This window comes from Botryllus schlosseri, chromosome 6, assembly GCF_051294905.1.
Source record: "Botryllus schlosseri isolate E-star chromosome 6, Bs_hap1, whole genome shotgun sequence".
In the NCBI taxonomy this organism is placed as follows: Eukaryota; Metazoa; Chordata; class Ascidiacea; order Stolidobranchia; family Styelidae; genus Botryllus; species Botryllus schlosseri.
The window spans coordinates 7,114,628-7,125,915 of record NC_137241.1 but is presented as its reverse complement, the minus strand read 5'-3'; positions in this window follow the sequence as shown (position 1 = coordinate 7,125,915).

Genomic DNA, 11,288 nt, shown 5'->3' with positions numbered 1-11,288 from the left:
TAAATGAGCTCTGAGTCGTTGTTATCTCGCATCTTGTACTTGTATTCGCGCTTTACCTTTACACGTCGTTTTTGTATAATGGATACTAATTTTATTAAAAATACACAAAAAGCGCGAAAAATACATTTTATCCCGGAACGGAGCAAGAAAATGCGTATGAATTTTGTAAAGTAGATATTCTATTCTATTATGTGTATTTAGGGCTAATGCGACATCACTATGTTAGCGACAGGCCTGATTTGAACACACTAACTTTGCAAATTAAACTTATCACCCACCACGAACACTCAATGAAGAGCACCCTGGAGCACCCTCATAAATGCTCCACAATTCGTGACGTATAATATACTGAGCATATAATAAGCTGACAAAACTGATACTTGAGTACTCCGAAATGCACAAGTACTTTACCTTTACACGGCGTTTTTTGTAAAATGAATACTAATGGTACGCGAATGATCATAGACTAAGCTTGCTTTCAGAGTTGGAAACTAAATGCATACGAAAATTTAACTATGTTTTCCCCTCACGCATCAAATGTAGGCATACTCAAGTGTTTATGAGGCGGCGAACAGTTCGAAGGTTGTTGGTATGCAAGGACGTCACATAGAATTGTGGAGTTTTCTGTAAACTATAATCCAGTGATCTATTTTCAATCACTATACTTTTATTAATCGAAACTAAGTACTGTTAGTAGGCAAACCCTAGAAAAGTATCCTCTGATAAAAGCAGGAGTAATTCGTTATCTGTGAAATATATAGATGGCGCGCAATATGAGCGGTGTTACGAATATAACAGAATTACCATGCTAATATGTGACTCATCACCTTGAAACTAGGTACGTAGTTGTAGGACATTGTGATTATGTAGAATACCAAATTTCCTCGTACATTTCATGATGGAACTTTAAAACTAACGCGACTCTACAACGACTCTTTGCGTACATCTGTTTTGCGGGAGCGTATATAGCACGTACCCATACATACCCAACTTTAATAACGGAATTACCATGCTTAACATTGAATCCAAACTCTAAACTTGATACGAACACACTAATTTCGCAAATTAAACTTATCACCCACCACGAACACTCAATGAAGAGCACCCTGGAGCACCCTCGTAAATGCTCCACAATTCGTGACGTATAATATACTGAGCATATAATAAGCTGACAAAACTGACACTTGAGTACTCCGAAATGTACAAGTACTTTACCTTTACACGACGTTTTTTGTAAAATGAATACTAATGGTACGCGAATGATCATAGACTAAGCTTGCTTTCAGAGTTGGAAACTAAATGCATACGAAAATTTAACTATGTTTTCCCCTCACGCATCAAATTAGTTGTATCGAGTTATCGAATGATTTTTTTCTTTACATCAAAATAACTAGAGTGTGTAACTACATTAAAAACGTATCTAAATGAGCTCCAGGTCATTGTGATTATGCAGCATACCAAATTTCATCACACATTTCATGATGGAACAACTTTAAAACTAACGCAGCTCTATAGCAACTTTTGCCTAAATCTGTTTTCGGTAGCATGTACATATCCATAGTCAGCTTTAATAACAGAATTACCATGCTAATATGTGACTCCTCACCTTGAAACTTGGTACGTAGTTGTAGGACATTGTGATTATGCAGCATACCAAATTTCTTCACGCATTTCATAATGGAACAACTTTGAAACTAACGCGGCTCTACATCGACTTTTTTCGTACATCTGTTTTGCGGGAGCGTATAGCACGTACCTATACATAGTCAACTTTAATAACGGAATTACCATGCTTAACATTGAATCCCAACTCTAAACTTTATTCGTAGTTGTAGGACATTGTGGCAATGCACCATGCTAAATTTCATCGCACATCTAATGATGGATCACCTTTAAAACTAACGCAGTCGAATACCGACTTTTAAGCATATCTGTTTTGCGTGAACATAGCATATACCTATGCATAGTCAATTTTAATAGCAGAATTACCGTGTTAAACATTGAATTCCCACCTTGAAAGTTGGTACGCGATTATAGGACACTATAACAATGCACCATACCAAATCCCATCACACATTTCATGATGGAACAACTTTAAAACTAACGCGGCTCTACATCGACTTTTTGCGTATATCTGTTTTGCGGGGGGCGTATAGCACGTACTCATACATAGCTAACTTTAATAACGGAATTACCATGCTTAACATTGAATCCCAACTCTAAACTTGATACGTAGTTGTAGGACATTATGGCAATGAACCATGCTAGACTTCATCACACATCTAATGATGGAACACCTTTGAAACTATCGCAGTCGAATACCGACTTTTACACATATCTGTTTTTCGTGAACATAGCATATACCCATACATACTCAATTTTAATAACAGAATTAGCATGCTAAACCTTAAATTCTCACCTTGAACGTTGATACCCAGTTGTAGGACATAATAACAATGCACCATACCAAATTTCGTCAGGCATTTCATGATGTAACACTTTCAAAACCAACGCAGTTCTATACAGGCTTTTGGCTAAATCTGTTTTTCCGTAGCGTAGCACGTACCTATACATAGTCAACTTTAATATCAATACATGTTTATCGTAAGTCCTACACAGTCATGATATCCGCCCGAGTTTGAATTTTAGAAAACATTATACCGACATCGCGACATCTTACAAAATTGAAACCGCGGTGACTGCTTGAGAGACCTACCAGTGATATCGCGGTAATCTAGTTACTTCCACAAAATAGTATGTATTCAACTTACTTTCCACAAATCTAACGCGCAAAACAATTTACTTTGCTAACGAAAAGTGCTGAGTCATCATATCATTATCCACGCAGCAATACACCTAAAACATACTATCGTACAAAATGGTCGCTAACCTCTTTGTGCACCAGCTGTAAATCTCACAAGCAACAAGTTTCAAGATTCCAGTTATTGCGCCAAGTCGTTATGTTGACGAAAGCGTATATTGTAATATCATGATCGATTTGCATTCGTTGGTCACAAACTGTCACTACTCTAAATAATTATTTTTCACTCAAACACAACAGCATACTTGTCGCCATTCGTTTTCATCAAGCACGAGTTCAATAAACTTACTTACTACGACATGAATTGGTATTTTTATGTTGTGTAAATAGGTAATAATTAATTTTAGTAACACTATACCAACATCATCGAGTTGTGCGAATAGATTTACATGTGGTGTTATGGTTTTAATCGAAGTACACTGCACGATCTAATGTAGAGTCATCTCTATTGTATAGCAACTCGGTAATCGAAATGCATGCATTAACATTTAAACAGCGATCGTGTTTCGTCACGCGAAAAATATCATGCGATACTCTGCACAGGGCATGCAAATCCTTTTCACACTCGTAATAGTATACCAACGGCTACCGGCGACAACGTTTAACAATACCAACGACACTAAACATACGATACGTACCCAATCTGCAAATTCTTTCGATTTATTCTGTCCGTTTCAATTTAAGATAAGGAAGCCCATTTCACTCAATGTATCGATGCCTACGGTACTCTACAAAATTTTCTGATTAATTCTCCCTATGCTTATTTATCACAAGAAAGATGATTTGACACCTAAAGTACGAAATACTTTTTCGCTTGAACTAAGCCGCAGCGCCTGGAGTGGAATTTTACGGGGTATGTGGACTCATTTCGTAGGGCTCTATACCATAGGAGCATACTTTACGCTCCAATTCGATTCCCACACATTCCATATAATTACTAACAGAACCATTGAGTACCAGCCTTGACATTTTCCGTAGTACTAGATGGCATGTATACAATTTCACGACATCCGACATTACGACGAAGACTATCAAAATATCGAAAGAAGCCCTCTATTCTTTTCTGAAATAATCAAGGTTTTATCAGGACTTCCCTTCATATAAACTCCAGCAGAATCACTAATAACCTCTCAAGTGTACTCAATTTACTCTAATTTGATACTCGTGTACCAAATCCCTATTTTCCGCAAGTATGATAGAGGCTATCGCTCGATACTCAACGATTCGTAATTTTGCTGGAATACAAGTACAATTAGTTTAAAGTAGTTTGAGGTTACGTTTGTATCACCTTGACAAGTGCTATTATCAAAAAATGCTTTTGCTAAACTCTTACACTTTCACTAAACTTCTACACTGAATCTTGTAAAGTAGATAGAAAAGAAAAACTATTAACATAAGGTAAGTGAGAAGCACGCAAATTTCGATTGCATACAAATGACACAAACTGCGCTAACTTCCAGAGTTGTTAAGTATAGAAGTACTCGTACGTCTTGAGTATACCCAAGTAGGTTTTTTGCCTACATGTACCAAATACTCTCAAGTCCTTATGATATTGGAGTACATCAACTTCATGATAGCTACAGTATTAAACAGAAATAGACCTAGAGTACTAACGTTTTTGTGCAGTGAGAGTTCGCAAATTATCGAAGTATTTTTGTTATTTTTATTGCGATAAGTCATTCTGCAGCGCAAAAATGCGTCGTAGGATATAGATGAAACTATAGCACCTCTCATCAAGACCGCTGATAACAGTACATTTCAACATAAAAAGCATAAAAAACATTCCCGCGCGCTCCTAAACCTAACACTTCCTACCCTACCACCTAATACTAAGACGCGCGCGGGAATGTTTTTTATGCTTTTTATGTTGAAATGTACTGTTATCAGCGGTCTTGATGAGAGGTGCTATAGTTTCATCTATATCCTACGACGCATTTTTGCGCTGCAGAATGACTTATCGCAATAAAAATAACAAAAATACTTCGATAATTTGCGAACTCTCACTGCACAAAAACGTTAGTACTCTAGGTCTATTTCTGTTTAATACTGTAGCTATCATGAAGTTGATGTACTCCAATATCATAAGGACTTGAGAGTATTTGGTACATGTAGGCAAAAAACCTACTTGGGTATACTCAAGACGTACGAGTACTTCTATACTTAACAACTCTGGAAGTTAGCGCAGTTTGTGTCATTTGTATGCAATCGAAATTTGCGTGCTTCTCACTTACCTTATGTTAATAGTTTTTCTTTTCTATCTACTTTACAAGATTCAGTGTAGAAGTTTAGTGAAAGTGTAAGAGTTTAGCAAAAGCATTTTTTGATAATAGCACTTGTCAAGGTGATACAAACGTAACCTCAAACTACTTTAAACTAATTGTACTTGTATTCCAGCAAAATTACGAATCGTTGAGTATCGAGCGATAGCCTCTATCATACTTGCGGAAAATAGGGATTTGGTACACGAGTATCAAATTAGAGTAAATTGAGTACACTTGAGAGGTTATTAGTGATTCTGCTGGAGTTTATATGAAGGGAAGTCCTGATAAAACCTTGATTATTTCAGAAAAGAATAGAGGGCTTCTTTCGATATTTTGATAGTCTTCGTCGTAATGTCGGATGTCGTGAAATTGTATACATGCCATCTAGTACTACGGAAAATGTCAAGGCTGGTACTCAATGGTTCTGTTAGTAATTATATGGAATGTGTGGGAATCGAATTGGAGCGTAAAGTATGCTCCTATGGTATAGAGCCCTACGAAATGAGTCCACATACCCCGTAAAATTCCACTCCAGGCGCTGCGGCTTAGTTCAAGCGAAAAAGTATTTCGTACTTTAGGTGTCAAATCATCTTTCTTGTGATAAATAAGCATAGGGAGAATTAATCAGAAAATTTTGTAGAGTACCGTAGGCATCGATACATTGAGTGAAATGGGCTTCCTTATCTTAAATTGAAACGGACAGAATAAATCGAAAGAATTTGCAGATTGGGTACGTATCGTATGTTTAGTGTCGTTGGTATTGTTAAACGTTGTCGCCGGTAGCCGTTGGTATACTATTACGAGTGTGAAAAGGATTTGCATGCCCTGTGCAGAGTATCGCATGATATTTTTCGCGTGACGAAACACGATCGCTGTTTAAATGTTAATGCATGCATTTCGATTACCGAGTTGCTATACAATAGAGATGACTCTACATTAGATCGTGCAGTGTACTTCGATTAAAACCATAACACCACATGTAAATCTATTCGCACAACTCGATGATGTTGGTATAGTGTTACTAAAATTAATTATTACCTATTTACACAACATAAAAATACCAATTCATGTCGTAGTAAGTAAGTTTATTGAACTCGTGCTTGATGAAAACGAATGGCGACAAGTATGCTGTTGTGTTTGAGTGAAAAATAATTATTTAGAGTAGTGACAGTTTGTGACCAACGAATGCAAATCGATCATGATATTACAATATACGCTTTCGTCAACATAACGACTTGGCGCAATAACTGGAATCTTGAAACTTGTTGCTTGTGAGATTTACAGCTGGTGCACAAAGAGGTTAGCGACCATTTTGTACGATAGTATGTTTTAGGTGTATTGTTGCGTGGATAATGATATGATGACTCAGCACTTTTCGTTAGCAAAGTAAATTGTTTTGCGCGTTAGATTTGTGGAAAGTAAGTTGAATACATACTATTTTGTGGAAGTAACTAGATTACCGCGATATCACTGGTAGGTCTCTCAAGCAGTCACCGCGGTTTCAATTTTGTAAGATGTCGCGATGTCGGTATAATGTTTTCTAAAATTCAAACTCGGGCGGATATCATGACTGTGTAGGACTTACGATAAACATGTATTGATATTAAAGTTGACTATGTATAGGTACGTGCTACGCTACGGAAAAACAGATTTAGCCCAAAGCCTGTATAGAACTGCGTTGGTTTTGAAAGTGTTACATCATGAAATGCCTGACGAAATTTGGTATGGTGCATTGTTATTATGTCCTACAACTGGGTATCAACGTTCAAGGTGAGAATTTAAGGTTTAGCATGCTAATTCTGTTATTAAAATTGAGTATGTATGGGTATATGCTATGTTCACGAAAAACAGATATGTGTAAAAGTCGGTATTCGACTGCGATAGTTTCAAAGGTGTTCCATCATTAGATGTGTGATGAAGTCTAGCATGGTTCATTGCCATAATGTCCTACAACTACGTATCAAGTTTAGAGTTGGGATTCAATGTTAAGCATGGTAATTCCGTTATTAAAGTTAGCTATGTATGAGTACGTGCTATACGCCCCCCGCAAAACAGATATACGCAAAAAGTCGATGTAGAGCCGCGTTAGTTTTAAAGTTGTTCCATCATGAAATGTGTGATGGGATTTGGTATGGTGCATTGTTATAGTGTCCTATAATCGCGTACCAACTTTCAAGGTGGGAATTCAATGTTTAACACGGTAATTCTGCTATTAAAATTGACTATGCATAGGTATATGCTATGTTCACGCAAAACAGATATGCTTAAAAGTCGGTATTCGACTGCGTTAGTTTTAAAGGTGATCCATCATTAGATGTGCGATGAAATTTAGCATGGTGCATTGCCACAATGTCCTACAACTACGAATAAAGTTTAGAGTTGGGATTCAATGTTAAGCATGGTAATTCCGTTATTAAAGTTGACTATGTATAGGTACGTGCTATACGCTCCCGCAAAACAGATGTACGAAAAAAGTCGATGTAGAGCCGCGTTAGTTTCAAAGTTGTTCCATTATGAAATGCGTGAAGAAATTTGGTATGCTGCATAATCACAATGTCCTACAACTACGTACCAAGTTTCAAGGTGAGGAGTCACATATTAGCATGGTAATTCTGTTATTAAAGCTGACTATGGATATGTACATGCTACCGAAAACAGATTTAGGCAAAAGTTGCTATAGAGCTGCGTTAGTTTTAAAGTTGTTCCATCATGAAATGTGTGATGAAATTTGGTATGCTGCATAATCACAATGACCTGGAGCTCATTTAGATACGTTTTTAATGTAGTTACACACTCTAGTTATTTTGATGTAAAGAAAAAAATCATTCGATAACTCGATACAACTAATTTGATGCGTGAGGGGAAAACATAGTTAAATTTTCGTATGCATTTAGTTTCCAACTCTGAAAGCAAGCTTAGTCTATGATCATTCGCGTACCATTAGTATTCATTTTACAAAAAACGTCGTGTAAAGGTAAAGTACTTGTACATTTCGGAGTACTCAAGTGTCAGTTTTGTCAGCTTATTATATGCTCAGTATATTATACGTCACGAATTGTGGAGCATTTACGAGGGTGCTCCAGGGTGCTCTTCATTGAGTGTTCGTGGTGGGTGATAAGTTTAATTTGCGAAATTAGTGTGTTCGTATCAAGTTTAGAGTTTGGATTCAATGTTAAGCATGGTAATTCCGTTATTAAAGTTGGGTATGTATGGGTACGTGCTATATACGCTCCCGCAAAACAGATGTACGCAAAGAGTCGTTGTAGAGTCGCGTTAGTTTTAAAGTTCCATCATGAAATGTACGAGGAAATTTGGTATTCTACATAATCACAATGTCCTACAACTACGTACCTAGTTTCAAGGTGATGAGTCACATATTAGCATGGTAATTCTGTTATATTCGTAACACCGCTCATATTGCGCGCCATCTATATATTTCACAGATAACGAATTACTCCTGCTTTTATCAGAGGATACTTTTCTAGGGTTTGCCTACTAACAGTACTTAGTTTCGATTAATAAAAGTATAGTGATTGAAAATAGATCACTGGATTATAGTTTACAGAAAACTCCACAATTCTATGTGACGTCCTTGCATACCAACAACCTTCGAACTGTTCGCCGCCTCATAAACACTTGAGTATGCCTACATTTGATGCGTGAGGGGAAAACATAGTTAAATTTTCGTATGCATTTAGTTTCCAACTCTGAAAGCAAGCTTAGTCTATGATCATTCGCGTACCATTAGTATTCATTTTACAAAAAACGCCGTGTAAAGGTAAAGTACTTGTGCATTTCGGAGTACTCAAGTATCAGTTTTGTCAGCTTATTATATGCTCAGTATATTATACGTCACGAATTGTGGAGCATTTATGAGGGTGCTCCAGGGTGCTCTTCATTGAGTGTTCGTGGTGGGTGATAAGTTTAATTTGCAAAGTTAGTGTGTTCAAATCAGGCCTGTCGCTAACATAGTGATGTCGCATTAGCCCTAAATACACATAATAGAATAGAATATCTACTTTACAAAATTCATACGCATTTTCTTGCTCCGTTCCGGGATAAAATGTATTTTTCGCGCTTTTTGTGTATTTTTAATAAAATTAGTATCCATTATACAAAAACGACGTGTAAAGGTAAAGCGCGAATACAAGTACAAGATGCGAGATAACAACGACTCAGAGCTCATTTAGATATCTAAGTTACTTTAAAATTAGTACTAGAGTATTTGCTACAATTATACTGCCAGCTAGTTATAGGTAGATGGTTTCGATGGTGACGTACTTGTATAATGCACATTTTGGAGAGATTAAGTAAAGCAATGATCTCAGATAAATCCATTAAATTAAGGTAGAAGTAGCAATTTATGTAAATTCTGTTATGCGATTTACTACGTTACTAAGCGCACCTGCTTACATTCATCCGGACGGGGACTTTCTACTATATTCGCTACTAGCATTATATAGCAGCATCCATCGCAGCTCACATTATTACTTTATAAGACACCGTATGCGTTTTAGTGTCGAACTTTTGCGTAAATCCGTTTTATTTCACCTCACACCTATACAATGTACGTAGTCGATTCGAATAATTCGATGTAAAATCGTGGTATTTGCGCAACATCGAAATTTGTACACTACACGCTTATCTTATGTCTGTGGTATTTGCGCAACATCGAAATTTGTACACTACACGCTGCGACACATTTTTCCACAAGTCGAATGCATGTCGGTTCATACTAAGACCATGTTACGGTCAAATATGTGTGTTTTTCTGTCTCCAAGTCAGCTACCCCTACATTGAATGCACAGAGTCGGTGCATGTATGAGACTTCAGAACATGATAAGTTAGTTAACAATATTTCGAGTCATGGGTATGAATAATTTTTAGAAAACCTAAATATGCCGCATCCAAACTTCGTAAATTTTTTCGATTAGTTTTTTTCGTTTCTATCTATTTTAAAAGACTCAGTGTGGAAGTTTCGAAACTTGCATGAATTGCAAGCTACATAATACAACTAGTTAACACGCGCTGATGTAACTTTCCTCATTTGTATGCATAGCCTACGCGAATTCACTGGATTGAACTTTACTGAATACTCCGCAATGTAAAATTAGTATACACCATACAAAATCCGGATTGTTTAAGTCTTTAGTGTAGCGGAATAGTGTAGTTTTCTAACTAATTTACAAATTCATACGGTTTTTCTTGGTGCGTTCCAGGATAAATGCAATTTTTCACGCTTTTTTATTTTTATTTTTTCATTAAAATTGGAGCTACTGTATATTATTTATCGCCTATATTTAAATTCGGTGTGCTAATGCGTTGAGGTTGAAGCTAAAACATCCTATTTCATGCGGCCAAGAAGTCTAGCACCGCGTAGCCGAATTTAGCATACCGAAAAATATCTACTTTACAAAATTTTCATTTCTTTATGTCCATTAGAGTCGCACCATCTATTTATTTCACGGATAACAAATTATTCCTGCTTTTATCAGAGGATATACTTTCCTAGGGTTTGCCTACTAACAGTACTTAGTTTAGATTAATGAAAAATATAGTAATTGAAAATAGATCACTGGATTATAGTTTACAGAAAACTCCACAATTCTATGTGACGTCCTTGCATGCCAACAACCGTCGAACTATTCGCCACCTCATAAACACTTGAGTAGGCCTACATTTGATGCGTGTGGGGAACACCTAGGTAAATTTTCATATGCGTTTAGTTTCCAGCTCTGAAAGCAAGCTTGGTCTATGATCAATAGCAACTATTTCAACAAATATTACATACCTATTGATAGATAGATAAGGCACCATGTCGATCCAAAATTATACCTTTTGCCGTCCATACTTTTATAACCCTTGAAGGGGTAAAATTTGCATTACACTAACTTGCAATTGTGAAGCGGCGTTTCACTGTTGGTTTAATCACCCTTATTCTAGTGACATGAAAAGGACTGAATCGTATGAATTGTGGTCACTACAAGAATCGAGCGAAAGCGCTGTTTCACGCCGTCTTGCATCGGTCACGATAAGTTTTACTTTTCAACTAACTTGTTGTCTGTCGTTATATTCATTAGACTCGCTTTCATGCGGCTAATTTGTCCCTATCATTATAACGTCGGTGATCGCGTACCTGCGGCGAAGGTGTTCGTTTAATTATAGCAACGAGAACCGACTCCCTGCGGCTATTCCGTTGGCATTTT